Genomic DNA, 12,500 nt, shown 5'->3' on the forward strand with positions numbered 1-12,500 from the left:
TGTTCCTAGAGACAACATAAGTTATAATAGTTAGAAGGGTTCTCATGCCAACAGTGGATGCCAACTTGTGTCATTATTTTCCAGTCTAGAAGCCCTAGTTTGTGTAGTTGTGTTGTATTCCAATTGACACCTTAAAAATCACTTGTTTAAGTACTTTAGGTTTCCAGGTGATTTGTTATTGTCTATTACATCTATGTTATGTCTCTTGCTGTGTTAACCGGAGCTTGTTAAGATACATTTTGTAGGTTATGATGTCTATAGTACAATGAGAAAAACAAGATATTTTAAACCAAATTCAACATTTGCAATTTACTTCCAAGGGAACATCATGTGTACATGTACATTTTTATAAGTAATGTTATATAACTAAGCTTACCAAAACTTAATAGAATGTACAATTTGGATGCAACCTCTGGTATAGAGACAAGATATCAAATGAAGGAAAGAACCCCTGTGTAAGTATAACAATAAACATTATGACGGGAAATAAGGGATGCAAATTTAAGTATAAGCCTTTGAAAATGCTTATTAAATTTTCGTTTCTACAAAATCACTATTCAAACAATCATAAGAAACAACATTTTAGGTCAATTCCATAAATGAACATAAAATAAAAGTTTATAACCAACAACATTCTAGGGTAAAATTGTTTGTTGCTTCAAAATTTAAATTATATAGATTTATTTAAATTTTAAGCTCATGAGCATGCTCTTGAAAATCAAATCAACTGATTCATGTACATTCTTTATAGGGTAATACATACATTTCCCTGATTCATGTACATTATTTGTAGGGTAATCAAATCAAATGTATGTATTACTACCACATGCATCACCTAATTATTATGAATATGTGATTCCCAAATATAAACCTAAATATGATAAAAAGATAAGTATGCAAGATGGGAAAGTTAGGATGGGGACTCGACACTTGGGAAAAGGAGAAAAAGAAACTCATAAAGCTCTTTAAAAGTCACATGAAAAATAAGAGGCAATAATCCTTCAGTATCAAGATGTCCTCAATCTTTATCAAACTTCCGAAAATAAGGCAAGGAATTTTCAGGTAAACCTGGCTCTTGCACAAGAGGAAAATAGCAAGCTTAAAGATGACTTGTCATATGGATCTCTAAATTTGAAAGTTATAGAAGAGAAAGCACACCACTTAGAAAGGGACAAGAATCCCCTTGAATAGTAGAGGGAACATTTAATCAAGTAGATGCGCTTGCTAATGGAAGAACTAACTTCTACACATAATTAGGAACAAATTCTTAGAATAAGACTACAAGAAGAGACAACCCAGAACAAGAGGATTGATGTAGCTCTGAGAAGCTTCCAACAAGTCTTGAATCAATCATAGGAACAAAAGAAATTTTTAACAACAAAGATACAAGTAGGAACTGAGAGACTGAAGGATGCTGACAGAAAGTTTAATGCAACTCTGAAAAGAATCCAACAGAAACATGACCTTGTTATTCTCAAAGATTTTTAATGGCCAAACTACATCGGTGTGAGGTTATATCTTTGATTTTACTCTGTGTATGTATATTATGGTGTTTTTAATGTGTGAAACTTAGTAGGGAATCTTGTTGCTGGATTTCTCATAAAATAGCGACATTCTTCTAATTCTAATTCATTTTGTCTGGATAGAGACACCATCCTATGGTGTGGCTTGTATAGAGACCAACCTCGCTTTATTCTTTCGAGCACTATACCAGGTATTCCATGAATGATTAAAGGACCGATCTCCTTCTATTTATATAGACACACGATGTTATGAATTCCATGCAAATTGCTTCCCTCCACCCTTACTGGGAATGTGAATTGCAATACCTCTATGAGGCCCTACTCTATCGAATCCTCTCAAAGCCTTGATCTATTTCAATGAATATCTTAATCATTATGTCACAAGTGTGTTGAGAGATTAGGTGTGTATGACATATATTTTAATAATTAGCAGACTTTTCTTTTAAACTAGATTCGAAAGGAACTTATGCACTCATATTTTCACCATAGTTTGAAAATCTTGTGGAGATTGTATAAAAATATCAATGGTCAAATGTATAACACTCTCGAAAGTCCTCCAAAGCACTAGGTAACCTTTTGATTATCTTTTCTTCATCATTAGGTAATATTTTTCATCCCAAGTCATGGGCCACTTAAAGGGAATTTGTTATGTCAAAATCACTTTTAAGCACTTCACTGCAGGTTCATCCTCACTATTCATTTAGTCTAATTCTTAATGTTTCCAATAACCCACAAGGGAGTGAGAATAATAATAACCACTTCCAAGGAGATTACTGATTCTCCAGGGTGAAGCTTGTACCTAATCCAATGATCACTTGGGGGTTGGATGTGAAGTTTCCTCTCAAAGAGACTTGAACCAACACCCCAGGACACTTATGAATACTATATTTGATAAATAGAAATAAGAGACATGTTACATCCTAGCTATGGGGTCACTCAAATTTATTTTATTGTTAAACGTCTTATCTCCACCTTATCTTTTTAGGAAAAGGATGATTATAAATACTGTATTTGATAAATACAAACAATAAACATGTGAAGCCCTAGCTATGGGGACATTTAAACATCTTTTATGGCTAAAATTGTTGTCTCCACTTTATACATCTATGAAAAGATAGTTGTGTGGAAAATAATTCATTCATCAAAAATATAACTTGTAAAAGATTGCATTAATCTGATGGAAGATTAGGATTGGATACTTAAGGTAGATTCTTAGAATAGACCAGCAATTCAAAAAGAGCTTGAAACTCTTATTTCACTGTCATTAAGTTTCATATGATTGATTACTAAGTTCATTGACTCTCTTTGCACTAAACAATTTGGTGCAGGTGTTATATGTGCCTAATGCAACATTGAAGTACGTGAAGTGAGGTCGGTTCATCATTATTCTTGGTATTATTACTTATTTCTAAAGCAACAACTTCATTAAAACTTGTAAAAGATTGCATTAATCTGATGGAAGATTAGGATTGAATACTTAAGGTAGATTCTTAGAATAGACCAGCAATTCAAAAAGAGCTTGAAACTCTTATTTCACTGTCATTAAGTTTCATATGATTTATTACTAAGTGAGGCCAGTTCATCATTATTCTTAGTATTATTACTTATTTCTAAAGCAACAACTTCATTGGACAAATTTTAGAAGAAATTTCTGTTAAGAATCTAGTATATCGGGAAAAAGGTAGAAAGAATGACATGTTTGAAATGTATCTCATAGCCTACTATGTAAATATATGTACTTGAACTATCACAATAGGATCTGTAATAGTTCTTTCCAATGTACATTTTTTCATCGTATGTAATGAAATATGAATATTTACATATTGTTTATTATCAGAGTTATATCTAACGAGTGAAATTAAGCTGTTGTGTCATACTTTTTAGTACAATAGTCTAATATGTAAATATATGTAGCTCATTGTAACAGATAGTGACTTACACCTTCACCACAGGAAGACACATGAAATTTTACAAGAACTAGCACTCGATGGGATATTGATTGAGAGAATAGTGTACAACTATCGAGACAAGGAGAAAAATTGTTTTCATATCTAGTGACCTTTGTTATAGTCTACGATAATTGATCGTGGTATTGATAGGGATTCTAATCCAGGATGATATAAGTAGAAGAAAAATTTGTAACAACAACTAACATGATTATTATTTGTTTTCATGGATACTTGGGTTATTGATGCCTTATTGGACATAGTCCATAGTGTATGTCCCATCCCATTGTGTTTTCACTTATTCTCACAATTCTGATAACAAATGATGTGTAGGTAAGCATCATGGCGACCTAAACATTTTATTAGCCTTATATTGGCCACAGTGAGTTAGTAGTCCAACTGTGCACTATTCTAGTCCCATTGCGTCTCATTAATTGGTTATGACAGACAAAACTCCAATACCTATATTAGCTTGACATGTTAAGGATATTTTCCCACCAACGTTAATGTATTATTGGAAAAAAAAATTGGAGTGTTAGCACTATTAGGTATTGTCTATCTTATTCATAAGGTCTCATTCTTAGGAAAAATTATCAATGTGACCAGATTTGGTCTTTACGAGAGTATAAGGTCTATATAACTAGCTATGTAGTGAGTGTATAATGCCATAAACACATAATTGTTAGTTCATAAATAAACATAGCAATGCACCAATTAGCTTAGCTTTTTGTGCCAAGCATGCTACCTTGCAATTGAACACATCCACGCCATCTCTCAATGGACTCCAATTCCCTCGACATATCCACCTGTAACTAGAGACTAGCTAATATACATGTTAATTACATGTCCATGAATATAGCACATATCCACATAATTTTAGACAAATAAAGGTTAAGAAGACTTCATGTAAGAAAATCACTCATTTGTTTGGAATTAAGGTTTTCCAAACATAGCCAAAGGAATTCTTGTCCAATTCCTTTCCTTTTCCCTTTTTACCTTGTTGCAATTGAGGCTTACTAGTACTGTCACATCACCCAACTCTTATTTATATAAGCATTTCAATCGTTACCTTGTCACGCTAATAGCAAGCATGTTTCCCTGCAACTCGCTCACACATGTCAGTATCACGTTCTAAATATCAAAACAATCATATCTAACAATTTTAAATCAACCTTTACCAAGACTAACAATCATGTCATAATCCATAGTCAACTCATAGTCCTTAGACACAATGCTACAATTGTCCCCTACTATACTCAAGTACATATCAACTGTCTCAACATATATTTGTTAGTACAATCATCTTAAAACAAAATCATTTGAACACATACTCATGTTATGAAATTCATCAAACATTCAACCAGCTTGCAACCATACCATGTTAAATGAATTAACTAGATGACATAATCAAACAGTCAAGCACCAAATATATGACATAAACAAACTCATACCTTAATGTATCTCAGGGGAGGCAATGTTATATGCACAATCAATCCATATTAGTACGATATATCTTCATAATATATTAACCCAAATATGAATAAGATCATGATATCAAAATAGTCACTAGCTAGCATTTTTACATCATAATTCATACACAATTATCATTCACACATATACAAAGTCAATCTAGATTAGCACAACACCATATCACAATTATGCTGACTCATACCTAAATTTCGTAACCCTAACCATCTGCATAGGCCAATCCAATTTAGAAGGATACATATACCATCAAGGTCTTAATGTAATAACCCTAATAATCAAGCTAACTATCATTTAACAACAAGAAGTTAACCTATAAGATACTTCATCAATAACATATAACATAATCATAAAGTTATCTAACATAAACAAGAAAAGCAATGCATATAACCACATCTTACTATCATGCATGCCTGTCCAACACTTGTGCATATAACTATACCAATCAACTAGAATCTATCATGTATGCAACCATAACATAAAAATACATGTACATAAGCCTAATGTTTATAAACCTAATGCATATAACAATCCTTAACTGACATACCTGAATGCCAAACATACGATACCTATATGATGACATGTTCTTGACTTGAGGTCCAATGTTGCAACTTCACTTTGATGATCTCCATCTCCTTCTCTATCTCAGCTAGCACATTAACATCCTAACATATCAATATCACCCTGATGACCTAAATTTCATACGATGACTTAACAAGGAATGTTTGACCTACTATCCATGCATAATTATAACCGAGACCATACATGCATAACAATTGCATATAGACATATAACACATGAGTACAAAACCATATACACATCATTCTAGCTAGAGTCCAGTCATCAATGCATGGCCATATCAACTACACAACCATGACCTCATTCATGACAACAACCATTACTCCATTGTACTCATTTCCACATGCAACCATCAACATGCATAAGAAATTCCTAATCAGCTACTCATACACATGAACGCATGTAGTCGAGCATAAATGATCAACTCTTGTAACCAACCTATAAGACTACTACATGTAATCAAACATACCAAGAATGTAACCTAACAAACAAGGATGTAATCAAGTTGCATATAATCATGTAACTAGTCATATACTCCTCGCGAACATTCCACAAAATCAACATCAAGCTCCTCATGATAACTTTACTACAACCATGATCAACATGATGCAATGCAATAATCACATGGAATGCAAGTGTAAGAGACACACCTGCAACTGACATGCATGCATGACCAAGCACCTTCACCCAAGGAGAGCACAACCATGCTCTAATACCAATCTGTAACAACCCCCTCCTCTCGGGTCCACCCAAGCAACCAGCCAGCCAGGAAAAACACGTGATGATAGAGGTCACTATAAGGGATTCAATCTCATTGGTAACCTTAATGAAATGGAATCGACGGAACACATCAAAAAAACCCATCCACATCAGCAATAACAACCCTAGGAGTCATGTCAACCACTTAGACATCCTACCCCTGGGTCCCACTGATTTTTTAATACTTTTAACCCCTGTTCACTCTCATCATATAGGCATGACAATGTCCAGCAATCCAAATTCTCTCTCATAGGCCTATGTGCCCATGATTGTGGACTTTTCTCAGCAGACCTGTGCCAGCGACCCTGATATTTGAGCCACTTTTCTAGCCCAGAATCCTCGCCTTTGCCCAAAACTTGCTACAACCTTCAAAATACCTCAAAGACATGATAACAATGCTGATAAATCAAAATCAATGTCAGGACTATGCCTGAGCATCCCCAACCAGGACTGACATTCTGTCAAACACTTGGCATCAACGCAACCTACAGGTCTAGGATACAAAATAGTGCATGGATGACTGAAAGAACTTATGAAACATAACCAGAAGGATCACCACCTTCTCCATTGAACTATTATATCATCAATTAGGTCTTGCATCCATCCATTTAACAATTACTAGTAAATACATGAAATAACCATGACATGAACCAATTGTTTAACCATGCTTATAACCAACATAAAACCATATAAATATTAGGGATACAACAACCACTAAATCCACATATAAACCAGTGTAAAAATAAGATAAATTAGCTTTCATTAATCATAGGAAAATTCAACTAGGTTCAGGACTTCCAAGTACCACCCGACCATATGCATGGTTGAACCAAATCTCTCTTTGAGCCAGTCACCCTTGTGACATATTCCAAGCATGAATGTGGGATCTCATAGAAAAACCAATCGTATATATAGGTTAAACCACCTCCACCCTCACCAAATTGTGATCACAACCAAACCGAACTTGGAATTCCATCCGGAATCCATCACTATCCTTGAGGAATTTTCCATCTCCTTGTCTCTCAGGATTTACCATAATCCAAACTCGAATCACTACGCCCTAAACTGATAATTCTCGCTAAGGCTTTACCATGTATCCTGCCAAAACCGATCAAGGGATTCCTAGGCCTTTGGAAATGAAGCTTGAGACCACCTCTTCCCCGAATTCTGAAATCCATCCAAAAAAACAAAGCTCAAAACCAAAATAAACATCCCAACACCACGACATCTGGATAAAGGAAAGGCTAGGCTAAAAACCATTGCAATAACCCGACAAAACCATGTGACCGATAGTAAGAGAGTCATACACCAACATGCAAAGCCATGCATGTCCATACCATCTAGGAAAGTACACATGCAAAAGGTTACCTGCAAGTATTCTTACTGAACTTGCCTGATCCTGCTCTTCTTCCTTTATCCTTGCTTTCCTTCCTTGATCCAAAGCTAGAGTTCTCAAAGAAAACTCTAAGTGCCAAAAGTGGGAGAGAGAGAATAATGAGAGAGCACCAAAATTTAACTGACCAAGAGCTTAACGCTGACTAAGAAACTTGTCAACTGATCCTCATAAGCCTTTTTATGGATGAGGCCTCTATTTTCTTCATGTTCCATTATTTTTCTTCAATTTCCTCCTCACATGCAACCTGTGACCTTTTACCTTTCTTTTCTCCTATTTTCCTTTATTTTCATAAACAAATGTGCTAAAAATTCCTTTTGTCTTTTAATTCCTTTGCCTAAGCCTTTGCCAATTTTCTTTAGCCAACACACACATCCAATGATGCCCACTAGGATATATTTGCCCAACATTCAACTTGGATTATTTTTCCCTTACCCATGGTCTTCTTTTGCCTTTATTTACATTATTACATAGAATTTTCACCAGGGATATTACATTGTGGGGGTAGTTGTTATAGTAATGAGGCTCTCTACAACCCCAACACTGCAGTGGGGGATTTTGCTGTTTATTGAATTCAAGTTTACTGGAAACTTCCAATTGCATGCTTTCCCCTTCTGATCTTGTTTTCTATTAATTCCTTCCAGTAAATTCACTATATTGATTCCTACGCAGATCCTTAGTATTTCCGGTCTTTGCATTTTTCATATTCTGGAAACTTTTCTGTGTCTTTTTACTAGCCCAACTCTTACTGCCCTCTCCTTTTGATTTCATCTGTTGATAATAGATTCGTGCTTTTCGTATAGCCTCGTACATTATTTTGGGATTGCCAAATTCTAGTCGTTCTTTCATGAATACTGGTCTACTGCTCATAAAACGCTGAACTTTGTCTTTTTCCTCCCAAATGTAAGGTACATACCTTAACATGGAAGTGAATTTGGTTACAACCTCATCTACCATGAGTTGTCCCAACCGAATATCATAAAATTTCGTTTCCTTATCATCATAAAATTTCTCAGTCAAATAATTCTCCTTGAAATATTTCTCAAAGTCTCCTCAAGTCACCTCTTGTTCAGTGATTGTATGAAATGCCTTAACCTCTTCCCACCATACCGTAGGCTTCCCTTGAAGCTAATAAATGGTTAATATTGCTTTTATCTTGTCACTATATTTGTAAATTTTGAAATATCTATTAATATTGATTAGCCACACCTCAACTTCCTCCATTTCCCCATCGAAAACTAGGGGCTTAATATTTTTAAATTCTCATTTTAGCTCAGTTTATGTTTCTTATTTTGCTAGTAATTAGTCGCATTTTTAGTTCCTTCCTCATTCCCCCCCTTTTCTCCTTCCAGGTGTTGAGTACAACTTTCTTCAGGGGAATTTTCTCTCCTCTGTCTCTGTTCCTCATCTCTGCCATCATCCTCAAAGCTAGGTATATGGTTTCGATGATTCTGGTGATCAGAAAGACTCTTTAAGATCCTCTCCTAATCACACATCAATCTTTCATTATCTTCCCGCAAATTGGCCATTTCAGTCCTTAACTGTTGAACAGTTTCCAATAGCATGATAGTGGGGTTTTGCTGCCCTACAACCAATTGTACCCACATCTCAGGAAATACCCCTGGGGTAGGTGTACCTCCAGCTCCTGTTCGTGTTTTTTCCTCCACTCTCTGTTTCTCGCTCTATGTTCACAACACATATATATATAATTATTAATCAGATGCCCAAATATTTCTCAGTATTGAAGCCTCGCTTTGATACCACTTATAACGCTCCTCCACACATGAAACCATAAGGAAAAGAACATGGAATAATTACATTGCTAAAATATTCGTTTATTTTTTTTATAAACACAAAAAATTGTTCCTAAATCATAAACATGATTATGTATTTTACATATAACTGTTATCATAAAGAAGATATAGATTGATTGGAACAAAATAACAATAATAATGTTGTGAACGAAGCAAACATTGCTAGTGAATATGGGTTTGCGTGATACATTGCACCAATATAAATCAAACATTTGGATACCCCCAAAGTTTCATGGGTTATTAATTTGTAATGTATGCTCGCCTTGATACAAGTGTTAAGAACCAGTGAACCTGTCGCCCTACACTCGACGTACCTCAACCTGGTAACTCTACTTACTTAGCCCCACACTTGGTTAACCCTGGTGGTGTTAAGAACTCTCCATAAGAACCTCGTTCAACATTTTCGAGGTATGGAGTATGCTCTAGGTGGAATGATCCAAATCGTTCACATATTAGAGTTTGCTTCCAATGGTTTAGCTTGTGGAAGAACAGTTGATGGCAACTGTCTCCCTTTCGGCTCCTCCCAGTACCGTCATTCTGCTTGTTGAGGCTTGGATCTGAAAGTGCTTTGGTTCTCCTACCTTGCCACTCCTCAAGTGGTTTTCTTAACCGGTTAATTCATACAGGTTTTACCTTGAATTTCTCATTTTTCTATTACTCATCCATCTTCCCATGACTTACAAAGGTGTTCGATATAAAATCATTGCAGACAGGTCTTGAATTCTCGACAACAATGTCAACTTTTTTCTCCAGGTAAGTCTTGTGTTTGTTACAACGATTATGGTATAGTTTCATTAAAGTTAGGGTATGTTTGGCCCTTTTAACCCATGTTGATGGCTCTGTGCCAGGTCTTCCTCTGATACGCAAAATTTGGCAATGAGTCAAGTAATGATTATGACTAGTTTAGTTTGAATAGAAATGCACCGAGATGAAATAGATTAATATCTTATAATTTTTGTTGATAGTCAAGGGTTTATGATCACTAATTTTCTCTTTTTTGGGATTTCTAGCAGGTATGGGCTTAGGTTCTAATCGTAACCCATTTTTTTTCACCTACAACTGAGGATCTCTTCCTACATGAGTCTAATACGGCTTCCCTCTTGCATGCCCTTCTCCAAATTATTATCAATCCTCTGGCAGTTCTTAAATGGAGCCGGATTGAAGTTCGACATATCATACTTGTTAGCCTTGACTTTAAACTTATGCTTTATTTCAAGTAGTGATATTGTTTCTGGATGAACAATCAACTTTCAAGTTTTAGGGTCCTTCTTGATAATGCGTCATAGGTTTGGACTTGGAATGGTTTGGCGGAAATTCTATCTGAAACTTGTATTTAATTGCAACTGGTTATATATATTTACAGTTTCCCACTACTGTTTTTAGAGTATTTCCTATTCCAGGATAAGTTTCACGTTTTATTGATTCTATTACACTATTGGCACCTTGATTAAGTTCAATAGCTATTTCTTTCGAATTTCATACTATGGGTTCTGAATGTTTGTATCTATTATCGCTTGGCTCCACTAATGTATGTATGTGATGCCATGTTTTGAATTTATCTATAGTTCTTTCTCTTAATGAACAATACCGTTGTTAAGTAACTTTAACTATTATAAATTGTACATTTTGTGGAACATTTTTTTTTTCTTATGTAAAATTACTTATGGCTCATCTTCCATCCACAATGTTTTCTTGTTTTCTTCTGGAAGAAGGATTGTGTCCTAGCGGTCTCCGGTTACTGGAATCCTAACCTATCACGTTGTATTATAGTCTTCCTCTCACTAGTAATTTTAATTGAACCCCTCGGGTTTCATGCAGACACCCTTAACTGTTAGTCACGACCTTCCTATTGGTTTACCAACCTTGTATTATTCAACTATATTCACACTAGTTCTTTACTTGATGATATATGCCTACAATTAGTCTTTTTGTTGTTTACTATTTACAGACTATATAATCTCCTAAAACTAGTTACATAATACATACTGCAATAATTTTATTAATAATAATATTTAGAAGCTTCCTTCAATAGTGTCCTTCGTCTGTTGTGATTCATTCTTCATAACTAAATTCAATCCTTTTTAAGAAAATAAGAACAACCAAGACCTAATAGGTTTCTCAGGGTTTACATTCTTTCATAGATAACATTTCCATATTAAATATGGAATACTGTTATTGTTATACTTATCTGTAGAATAGCTATGTCAAAGATTAAGACTTGAAAATACTTTTTCAACCTCTCGACCTGTGAGACTAACAATAACGTCGAGAGATCCCTCGAGCCTTTCAATTTCCAAAACAGTTCAACTTGTTTCCTTCTAGAGCCTCAAGACCCCTTGTCCAGCCTGGAAATAGTGTTCTTGCCAAGGTTTCCATTGGTTACCACGAGCTCAAGAAGGCCTTATAGTAGAATACAAACTTCTGATAGCATCCTGTCAAATTATCCTTCATTCCTCCTCCATAGGCTACCTGACTTTTCCCATCTGAGATTTTCCTTTTAATCTCTTTGGGGAGTGGAATAACTGTCTACCTGTTTGGAAATAAAAGATTCTCTTTTCTTGAAGTATTTTCCTCCCTTTCGACTGACCGAGTCTAATATTTTTCCTTTAAGAAAAAAAAATTAAAATATATTAATGACTATATATTATTTCTCACATTCCTTTACTATCTTCATCAAACAAAATTACCAGGTTTTACATAGTAACAAAGAAACATAAAGACTATTTATACACAATTCCAGGGATGTTACAGATGGCACTAGTAGATATAAAGATTATGGTTGATTCCACTACTATAAATATTCTAGTTGATTCCACGACATTAACTAAGGTATTTGTTGTCGGATGAAAAGTATATTCCAATTTTAATTCTTTGTCTTTTACAGTGGACAAGTTTTCCAACTGCAGTTGTCCAGTACTTGTGAGATTTATCTTCCTCCATCTGCACTAAATGTCTCTCCATAGGTTTGCATTCATATGAGACGACAACAAAAGCTTAAAAT

This window comes from Pinus tabuliformis, chromosome X (genome assembly GCF_031772625.1).
Source record: "Pinus tabuliformis cultivar Carrire ecotype Pingquan chromosome X, CPIR1, whole genome shotgun sequence".
In the NCBI taxonomy this organism is placed as follows: Eukaryota; Viridiplantae; Streptophyta; class Pinopsida; order Pinales; family Pinaceae; genus Pinus; species Pinus tabuliformis.